We start from the raw sequence: 11,419 nt of genomic DNA on the forward strand, positions 1-11,419 counted from the left end.
AAGAGTAAATTGGATGCTTATCTTGCTGGGATCCTATGACCCCAGCTGACTTCCTGCCCTTTGGGCAGGGGGCTGGACTCGATCTCCCGAGGTCCCTTCCAGCCCTAATGTCTATGAAATCTATGAAATCTCCAGTACTCCCACAAACTTCACCACCAGAATCTATCAAAGACAACAAAACCCAACTACCTTTGGGGGCACATTCCTCACCAAATAAAAAAACCCACTGCCTCCAGTCTCTCAGGCCTGATCCTGAGAGGGAACAATTTACAAACTGCTTTTCACAGCCAGGCCTATGAGCTTCACTTCTTCAAACCTTGTAGGTACAGAAATTCATAGACTCAATATAGGCAGTGGAATTCTGACACACTGCAACCTGCTGGACAGCTGACTCCCCAGGTACTTCTGCACTTTTGCCTGTGCTGCTATACCCCCCTTTCACCCCCACTCCACAGCCTGTCCCTCACACCCTGATGCCTCTTTTCACTGACTGGCTTTCTTGCCTACATTACGTGCCAGACCAGCATCTAGCTTCTTTACTATTCCTTCCATCCAGGACCAGGAGACACACCAACTGCAGGTACTTCCTGCCCATACCTCCAAGTTCATCCTGGCAGAGGAGCGAGCTCAGCAGGGACATGTTCTTCCCCTGCTGGCTGGTGATGCAATGAGTGCCCCCTCCAGCTGACAGCAGGGCAGTAACCAGTTTTTAAAAGATGAAAGAAAGAAATAGGTGTGGACAGATTGAGGAGGGTGGCATTCAGTCTGTCCGCAGCTGGAGCTTGGGGAACCCCAGCAGTGGGAGGTTCACCTTCAGGAACACCAGCCGTTCCACCAAACCAGGATCCAAGCAGGTATGGTGGGGTTGTCACTACATTCCCAGGGATGCTGAATACCCTCTCACTCAGAACACTGGTTGGTGGACAAGACAAGTGTTCACAGGCAACTGTGGCCAGATCCAGCCATATCTGGCAGCTGCTTGCCCAGTAGGCCAAGAACATGGAGCTGCTGCTGCATGACCCATGTCCCTTGGCAAAATAGGCAGCCACCAAGGCATAAGCACTACCTGCCTGATGGTGGGGTCTGGTGGCTCAGACCCCACCACAGAAGCCATGCCCTTAGCCCATATTGGCACACCCATGGTAGAGGACAAGACTGGCTGGTGGATGGTGTGCTAGCATGGGATCATGAATCCCCCTGTTCCACATCTCCCACCTCCACCATTCTGCCTCCCTGACTTTCTTTACCAGACCCTCTGTCCGCTGATTCAGCATTTGTCTGCTGCATACAGTGCCCTTCACTCTTGAGTCACACATGGTGGCCAGCACATAGACTGTACTGGACCGCAAGGGATCAAGCCATTTCCTGATGGCTCCCTACAGCTGCCTCACCAGTGCCTACATGTATGGTGACAGTGGCTTGCCCCAGCCAGGAACACTGATCCCTGGATGCTCCCCATTTGGCTCTGAAATTTCTTCACTACAGGGATCACCTGGCTAAGCAGGGCATCAGCAGTGCTGATGCTCTCGGTGGCCTTGAGGACCACCAAGATCTTGGAGATTGTATCCTACTCAGCTCTGTTCAGGGGGCTGCTGATTGTGATCTCCCTGAGCAAGGCCATCTCATGGATGGCCTTCTGTTGCTCCACCAGCCTCTCAAGCATCAGGTATGTGGAGTTCTACCAAGTCTCCACATCATGCATGATTTTGTGCTGCAGGATGTTCAGCTCTGCTCATTTATCCCACAGTATCTTGCCTCTCTTGATGCTCTGTTGGAAGTAGTCTGCTATCTTCCTGCATTTGGAAGTGAGCTTGCTGGTGGTGCTGGCACCATCACCAGCAGCCCTGCTCCCCTCCAAGGAGCAACCCCTCCTGACAACAAGGTGGAACTTGTGTGCCACCCAGCGGATGCCAACAAAGTTGGCATCACGGACTGCCTTGACCATATTGGCCCCATTATCAGTGAACATGAACCCACAGGTGAGCTCACCATGCTCAGCAAGCCGCCCCTGCACCAGGAAGTTTATGGCCCCCATTATCTATGTTTCTGTGTGGGACAAATCCATCACTTTTGCTTGAAGGAGAGCCAACTGATGGCCAACTGGTCACACCAGTGCCTTGTAGAGGGACAGGTAGGTATGATCTCCACTCCAGTTGCTCCAGATGTTCGAGGTGAAGTATAAGGCCACCTGCAGACCTGCCTTGTGCAGCTTCTCCCTCAAGTACTCCCTGCATGCCTCATAGAGGGATGGCAACACCATCCTACTGAAGGTGGTGCATGAGGGCACTTGGTATGATGGGGCCACGAATGCCAAGTGCCACCTGAACCCTGGCTGCTCAACTAGGGAGAATGGCTGGCCATCAATAACAAGCATCTCCCCAAAGCTCTGGGTGAGCTTGCTCGCCTTTGAAACGCACCCCACTTTGTCCCCTTTCCCCTCACTGTTCCAGGGTGGCCTGCCTCTGCTTTGGAATGAAAGGGGGACATCCCTTTGGGCACATTCCCACTGATACAAGACTGAGGAAGAGCAAAGGCAAGGAGGTGGTGCCTGAGGAGATGCATCAGCATCCCCGTGGTGCTCATATGTTTTGTTCCCTGGCCCCGTCTGGTTTTGGCTCGGCAGTGCAGGCAGACAGAGTATGTGGGATCATCTGCCAGCTCAAAATGATCCCAGACCACACTATCCACTCACCTCTGGGTTATGGGTGCATCTATGGATGCTGCTGTACTTTCCTCCTCCTCAGCAGGCATAGGCACAGCAAGAGCAGAAGCGGACTCAGCTGAGCCGCTTGTCTCCACATGTACATCAACCTCCTCTGAAGTGCTTTCTGGGGAAGGAGAACTGGCTTTAGGGGAAACTTGAGGGGTGACAAGCACAGACTCAACTGATTCCCCCTTCTTCCCCAGAATTTCCTTTGCTAGGGCGCTGAGATCTAGATCCAGTGCCAGCTCTTCCTCTGGCACTAGAAGGCTCAGCAGTGAAGTGAAGTGAAATAGGGTTGGAGTAGGCTGCTGTGCTGGTGCTGCTGCTTGCTGTTGCCATCAAGATGATGCGGGGGGGGCTTATGGTTGGGCTGGTGCATATGGAGTGGATGCAGTCTTGGGCACAGGCAGTGGCAGTGGCACTGCTCCCTTCTCCTTGCTGCTTGTAGCTGGAGGAAAGATACTGTGTTGCAGTTTGGTGTGTGTGTGGGGGGGGGGGGGAGGGACTTACAGCTCTCCCTCTACCCTCTCCCTGAAGGCTGGCCATTGTAACTGCTGCCTTTCCACCATGCTTCATGGTGTTTCATGTTTCCTTTTCTACAAATATATAAAAATGTATTTGCGTTCCTATATAAAATAAAAAATTGTAGGCGTCTGGTACAAATAAGACAAATGTGAAACGGAACAGTAAGTATTGGCTTATCCCCTATATAAATTCAAAACTGTGGGGCAAGAGCACAGGTAGGTGTATCGTGCAAATAAGAAATGTATAAAAGCAAATAGGAATATGGCTTTGTCCCTATATACATTCTATACATGTATGCTGCTAAGCTTTAAATGTATAGAAATAAAATATAAATGTATTTTGCTTCCTATATAAATTAAATGCTACAGTAATCCTATCCAATATAATTATAGAATTCAAAAGAATGAATCAATGAAAATAAAAGAGCTTCAGAGAAAAAGGTATTCTGAATCTGAAATCCCTCTTGCTAGCAAGTAGGAAATCCTTTAGAAGATCAGTGCTGTTAGCCATAGTTGTCTGACACTGAGCTGCTGGAACATGCAGCTCAATAACTGACACCAAGGCAAAAAGCAGGGCAGTTCAAACAATGCTGCCTTTCATGCAGTTTTTCTATCCCTCCCCCAGAACACTGGCTTGGAAGGGACTTCAGGGAAGGATAACAGTCACTGGCCAGCTACACAGTCAATAATGAAAGCACTCCTTCCACCCTCTTCCCCCTCCCTCTCCTTACTTAACAGTTTCCCTAGTGTAGGCAAGCCTAGCCTGAGCTTTGAAACTCAAAACATTTTGAAAATTTTGAAATGTTTCAACTTGCCTCGTTTCATTTTGAGGCTGTTTTGAAGCTCTGTGTTTTGTTTTGATTTCGCAGTTTTGAGCTCGAAACAAGTCGAAACAGTGTCGAAATGAAACTGGCAGCGAAATTTTGCACAGCCCTAATACGTTTTCTAACAGGACCACTGGGGGCTAAGTATGCATGCACAAGCCCTTTCTATCAAGAGAGAGAAAAGGGATACTAAGATAGCTGTAGAACGGTTTTCCTCTTTCCTTTTTTTTTTTTTTTTTTTTAATAGGATCATAAACATTTCCCTAATAAATCAGACCAGTGGTCCATTCAATGCAGTATCTTGCCTCTGAGAATAACTGTAAATGCTAGAAGAATGGTGGCTGAAAAAAAATCCCTTTAGTAGATTTTTACAGCATATTATGCAAATGCTAATTTTCCTCCAGATAACCCTCTTTTACTGTTTGGCTCAAGCCCTTACATCCCTTATACTATCAAATGCAAGTGTGGATGTTCTAATTATCCATATAAATGTCTAATCTCTTTTTAATCCTACTAAGCTCTTGGCCAGCATGATATCTTGTTGCAATGAATTCTACAGGTTAATTATGTGTTATATAAAGAAATGTTTCCAAGCATCAGATTCATATTTGTTGCCTTTCTAATTCATTTTCAGCTAATATTGCTCCCCATTTTGCCCATAATTAATTGCATCAGCTTTTAAATCAGATACCTACTTCTCTTTTACTCCATTCTTAACCTTTCTTTTTTTAAGGTTTCTGTATTATTTCAAAGTTCATTTTGCCCAAGTATGATCTGTAGTATATAAATAAGAGAAGATTTTTATTTGTTGACCGACTTTTAATTATAATGATTTGAAACAGTTAAATCCATCATATGATATTAAAAATAAGGGAAGGCAGGAAAATAAAAACAAAAATTAAATTAGGATTTTTTTTTTCTTTTAAGGAACTAAATGACTTCTATTCCACAATATTCACTAAATGGAATAAACAGATACTAGATCTTAAGTTGTGCAGGGAACATGGGAGAACCTCTTGAAGTTATGTTTTTAAAGTAGCTTTAATATTCCTTCTTCAAGATTCAAAAAGATTTATTGATCAGAAATGATCACATATTTTTCCAGACATTTCTCCAGGTGCTAAACTACCCACTTTGTATTATTGTTCAAAAGGAGCACTTCTTTCTCTACCTAGGTCAGCTGAATGAAAAACCTTACCTCGAAAATTCACTCTGGTACTTTCCAGAAGGATCTCAGGTTTCCATTCCACCCAAAATCAGATGTTGAGTTTGCTAAAGGGCTCAAGATAGATGTTCAGACATTCTCTCATCTGTAGAGCAATGGTCATCATGATAGGATGGGTAAGGCCAATAGGAAAAACTAACTTTACCTTTGCTGTTATCGGCAGCTATTTGCTATGAATCAGAAATGAAAGCTTATGGGGCTGCAAGCTAACAATGGTGTATGGTAACCAAATTAGTTAAGGTAGTATGAAGTTATCATCAGTAGATATTTGTCCTACTCATAGATTATCCTTTCCCTTTCCCAGTCACAGAATATTTCAAAGCCAGATACTAATTTGGATAAAGGTCATTTTTTCTCACTCCCGATTAAACCTCTGGTAAGGAGGTCTATAATTCTGACCAGTGTCTGGTGCTGCTGAGTTCAGAGTAGTAATTTCATTTCACTGCATAGCTCTTTTTAAAAAGTTGTCAAAGGACAACATTTTCTAGTATGAAGTACAGCCGGAAACCAAAGCGTTAATTATATTGAACAGTTTCATAAGATATCCAGACGTTTAATGCAAGGCTTTACTGCTGTAGTATCTGATGGAGTAGGGCACAGTACTTCAGATGTTGCTGGGTATTAGAAGTCTAATCTTAGTGTTGAGAACTTCCTGTTCATGAGTATTAGATTCTAATTCCATTTTAAAATGTATGTTTATGTATTGTACTGGCAAATGAAGCTTCTAATTAGCTGTTTCAAGCAAACCCAAATTCTACCAAAATGCACAGTTCATAAAGTCATGTTTGACTTAATGATGATACCTTTGGAGTTTCTGTTGCAGAGTTACGCTTGCAATTAAGAGTATGACTGACAAAACACATACCATTTTCATGCCAGTAGAAATCCATTGGATATGAGGGTATTTATGGATACAAGAACATCCCTAGCAATGGATAACAGCAACATTTTTGGGGCATGTACACTATCAAAAAACAAAAAAACCACCTAAAGAGATTTTCATCCCATATTATTTCCAAAGCAATATATGAAGCCAATGAATGATTTGTAAAACCACCATATGCTCTAGATCTAGATAGTTTCGTAGTTTGTAGGGTTGGAAGGGAACTGAGCAGATCATCAAGTCCGACCCCCTACCATGGCAGGGAAGAGTGCTGGGGTCAAACAACTCTGGCAAGGTGTTAATCTAGTCTCCTCTTAAAAGACCCCCAGGGTAGGAGCCAGCACCACTTTGCTTAGAAGTTTATTCCAGATCCTAGCCACCCTGACAGTGAAGTAGCGCCTCCTGATATCTAGTCTGAATCTACCCTCTGCCAGCTTGCGACTGTTATTTCTGGTCACTCCTGGTAGCGCTTGGGGGAAACAGGGACTCCCCCAAGCCTGCTGGTCCCCTCTGACTAGTTTGTAAATGGCTACTACATCCCCCCTCAGCCTTCTCTTGTGGAGGCTGAACAGGTTCAGGTGCCTTAGCATCTCCTTGTAGGGCCTGCCCTGCTGCCCCCTGATCATGCGAGTGGCCCTCCTCTGGATCCTCTCCATGTTGTCCACATCCCTCCTGAAGTGCAACGCCCAGAACTGGATGCAGTACTCCAGCTGCGGCCTGACCAGTGCCACATAGAGGGGGAGGATCACCTCTTTGGACCTGCTTGAGATGCATCTGGGGATGCATGACAAGGTATGGTTGACCTTCCTGACCATGTTCCCACACTGTCGGACTGCATTCATTTTTGGTATCAATGGCTCCAAGATTCTTTTCTGCCTCTGCAGTGACGAGAAGGGAGTTCCCCAGCCTGTAGGGATGGTGGTGGTTCCTGCTCCACAGGTGCATCACCTTGCACTTGTCAGTGTTGAAACCCATCCTGTTCTCATTTGCCCACCCCTGTAACCTGTGTAGGTCCAATTGCAACCTATAGATCTAGAGCATATAACTATTTTAAAAATCATTCATTGGCTCTGTCACTACAAGCTCAGTCAGCAAAATGGTTATTTTACTTCCATTTCATAAAATAATACAGGAAACAGCAAGGGCTAAATGGTGTCCTCAGATAAGTAAGTGTAAATCAATGATGATTTTGTGAGATTAAGGACAGAATGTGACTTACTTTTTATTCATCTTGTAATTACTAGCATTGTGGGCCATCGCTTTGAAAACTGTATTACCCAAAGTCACTAAATACACTATTACAGTATTTCTCCATTCTTTCACTTACTCTTCACAGACTATCAAGTCAAATTCAAGGTCTCTTTCCTAATCTTTATGCTCAATGGAAAGAGCCCAAGAAACCTATAATATTGGGATGAGAACCATGGTCAGCAACTTGATCCCTTAGCAAAAACAGAGCTGTTTGTGGAAAGGTAAAGATTACTACAGATTAATTTTCTCTGAGTCCAGTTCAAAACTATGCCAAAAAATGCCCATACAATCTACAAACTACCTAAAATAAAATTACCTTTTTCTATTCCAAAAGCATGAAGAACTTCCCTGACCTTGCTTTCAATAACACATACACATTGCATAAGGCATCAAATAAGTGAATAATAAATCTTTCAAAAGCCTCAACATTTTCCCTATAAGAAGGTAGGAAAACTAGAGAGAAAGAGATTCAGTTTCATGTGATGATCTGGTCAAATTGTTTAATGCACTTCTGGAGGCTCTCAAATACCATGGAAATTATGGCTGTAAATGATTCTGATTAGAATGATAAATTCTCTCTGAAAATTATCCTTCCTAAAATGATAAGTGCTTTCATCAACGTGTGCTAATCAAAAGCCTATACATATCAAAGGAGAGACTTGAATCAAGGTCAGTGGGCTTTGTATCATATTCTCTATACACTAGTCTTGTGTGGTGACTCACAGGCTAAATTCTGCTCTCATTTGCACTACTATACATCAAAGTAATCATATTAAAGTCAATGGAGTTGACTATCATAGAATAGAATCTTGTCTGTCTGATTATTGTGGACTTCACTACAATAGAAGGGCCTGTTTCTAACTTTCTTTACACTTATTTCAATGTTCAGTGGTTATATCTGGTAAAGACACGCATTAATGAGATCAGAATCAGCAACATTTGGAGCACACTGAGCTAAATTTAACCTCAGCATTACCAAGTGATTAACAGGGCTTACATTAGGTATTTGGCTTATTCCTATGAACAGATTCTGTGGTGTATTACAATGCATGTGTTGTACTATCCCATTCTGAGTTAATGCTTACACTAAAGGATGTCTAACTGTATTCATTTTTAGAAGCCATCACACTTGTACTTGGAACTCGTGGTGATTACCTATGACACAAAACTTCAGTTACTTTAAATAAGGTGTTTTATATAAGAATAAGGATCAGATAATTGTGATATAACTGGGTACTTTGAGGTCAGTTAATTACTCATTGAAAACCTTACTTGAGACACTTAAAACATTAGTGATTTTTCTCATTTAAAAACAAAGTAACAGGCCTACAAAGGTTCTTTGGGTAAATGTGATCTCCTTTATTAGACCAACTAAATAGTTGGAAAAAATTATTCTTTCCAAGCCTTTGGGCGCACACAAACCCTTCTTCAGGCAGATAGAGAATCTGCTGGTGAATTGCGTGCTCTCCTGGGTAGAATAGAAGCCAAAGCACAAAATGCAGGTCTGTGAAAATGCAAATGCGAGTCAGCGAGGCTCAGAGGGGTGGAAGAAAATAGGTGCGAGACAGGAAGGGGTGGAATGTTGCTCTATTTAGTTGGTCTAATTATAAAAGATATCAGATTCACCCAAAGAACCTTGCCTGCCTATGTCCTTACACCAACACAGCTACAACCAACAACCCTAAAGTAACAGGCTTGGCACGTTGTGGCCTGCGACTTTATGAATCGTTTTGGTGTTTCCCCCCCCTCCCCCCAGTAATAAATATTTTATATTTTACTACTAACTTACAAAATTTTTTAGAACAAGCTAGGAAAGTGCCCAAAAAATGTCAGAGACTTTCAGCCAAGATAGAGAAAAAATATTCATTTCAATGATCTTTCACCTGATTTGAGAATCATACAGCATTTTTATACATACTCTAGCAAGCCACACCAATTAAAAGTGGCCACGCATCACATGTATCAGTGTCCCTGTGCAGAAAAAAATGGCAGCGGGCTGATTTGAACTCAAGCTCATTGAACAGGTTTTATTTCAAAACACCCCACTGCCATTTTTTCGGCATGGAGATGCACGGAGACACTGATGCACAGGATGCGGAAGGCTGATGCAGCACATGAATTCTGGTGCTCCAGCAGATTCGATTAATCAAGTCTGTTCCAATGTGCTTGATTTCCAGAGCATTGGAGCAGGCTCCCTGCATGGGTACAGGAGCCCATAAAGTTGGAATCCCAAATGTTTACAATATTTTTAAAGCAGTATAGCTTCACTGACTTCAGTGAATTTGCAGAGCTGTAATTCAGAGGAGGATCTCTATGTTTCTTGGTTTAAAAAAAAAAAAAAAATCATTTAATTATATTTCCGCAGAAATTAGGCAACTGGTTTTAACATCTCATTTTTGAAAGGCATAAATTTGTATTCTTGTGACTACGACTTTAATTACTACATGTTGTCAAGCATCCTTAAACTTGTGAATAGCATTGTGAAACTCATCATACCAGTCTTAGTCTGGCTGTGAGACAAGAACAATAGCAAAAGGGGAGGGAAAGACGGTTACAATAGCTACATGTTCCTTTAACAGCAGAAGGGAGTAGGAGTCAGATTAGGAAAAGTACATTCAACTCTGTCAACTCAGTGTTAGTAACTTTCAGATTGCTTCCTTTGAAATTGCTCTGAAAAAACAATTATGTAAATGAATAACATTATGTGGAAATTGGGCTCGTGGCAATATTTTCCTTTTCATTTAATTCAACCTTGCATACAGTGAGCCCATATCCCATTAACATTATTTAATAATGGAATAAAATGTAATTATAATAGCTAGCTTTCTGTAGCCCATCATCAGTAGATCCAGCTGCTTTACAAAGTAGATCAGTGCCATTATCCCCATTTTACAGATGAGGAAACTAAGGCACAAATAGCTGAATGTATATATCCACTTAAAGAACTCGGTATAATAAATCTATCCAATAAGTCATTTACTAATGCTTAGGGTACATATAGACCAGGGGTGGGCAAAATACAGCCCACAGGCTGCATCCAGCACAACAGGTAATTCCACCTGGTCTGTAAGGCCCCCCTCTGTAAGCCCTCTATAAGCCCTGGCCTTGAGCTGCCCCTCACAAGCTGCGCCTCCATGCAGCAGGTGCAGCTCCAGTTGTTCAACAACTACCCCCCACACCAGCCTGGCCCAGCTTACCCCAGCCCTGAGCCAGGGGGCACTAAAGACAAGAAATCTCTGTCTGGCAGAGCTTGTGCCTGGCTGCCCCATGGCTCTTTCCAGCCCCCCATGCCTGTAAGCATGGGAATTCAGTTAATGGCCCCACTGGACCAGAGCCAGGGCCTCCTGCTGGGGGAAAGAGGGTGGGAACTTGGGGAGCTGTGTGCTACGGAGTTGGGCTGGCCCTACAACATGCAGCTCCTGCACTCCTGCAGCATATAGGGCCAGGTGGGGCTGACCCCACAGTGCCACCATGTGTGATTGGGGACTGGGGCAGAAGCATGGGAGCTGAGTGTTATGGTGCCAGGTGGGGCTGGCCCTGTACCCCACAACTACGTGTGGCTGGGGACTGAGGTGGGAGCTGTGCACTATGGAGTCAAGTGAGACAGGTCCTACATGCTGCCTCAATGTGCAGCCAAAGACTTGGGCGGAAGTTGCATGTTATGGGGCCAGATGGGGCTGGTCCCACATGCTGTCACCACCTCCAGCCAGGGACTGGTGTGGTGGGAGTTGCACACTATGGGGTCAGGTGGGGCTGGCTCCATACCCTGCCACCATGTGCAGCCAGGGACTTGCACACTCCAGAGACTCTGAGGATCCCACCCCCACCATACCCCCAAACACACCAACACCTTCCCAGAGCCCCTACACACGCTCCTGCCTTCCCACCATAACCCCCCACACATCCACAGCCTCCATACATCCCACCCCTCCACCCCCAGTATATTCCCCCACACACCAACACCCTCCTACATACTCCACCCCACACCCCCCAAAGACACCCACACCC

General features: G+C 44.2%; 1 long non-coding RNA gene across 1 annotated transcript in view; it reads right to left on the bottom strand.

The window, feature by feature from the left end:
- LOC109305740 overlaps positions 1 to 11,250 on the bottom strand; it is a 17,283-nt gene extending 6,033 nt beyond the window's left edge. Inside the window, exons 1-2 of the long non-coding RNA XR_002099697.1 lie at positions 11,239 to 11,250; positions 8,834 to 8,837 (exon numbers count right to left, since the gene is read on the bottom strand). This is a non-coding gene — a long non-coding RNA (uncharacterized LOC109305740). The remainder of the gene's footprint in view (positions 1 to 8,833; positions 8,838 to 11,238) is intronic.
- Between the last annotated feature and the right edge of the window lie 169 nt (positions 11,251 to 11,419).

The sequence above is a fragment of the Crocodylus porosus genome, unplaced genomic scaffold (assembly GCF_001723895.1).
Source record: "Crocodylus porosus isolate Cpor-Errol unplaced genomic scaffold, CroPor_comp1, whole genome shotgun sequence".
NCBI lineage: Eukaryota > Metazoa > Chordata > Crocodylia > Crocodylidae > Crocodylus > Crocodylus porosus.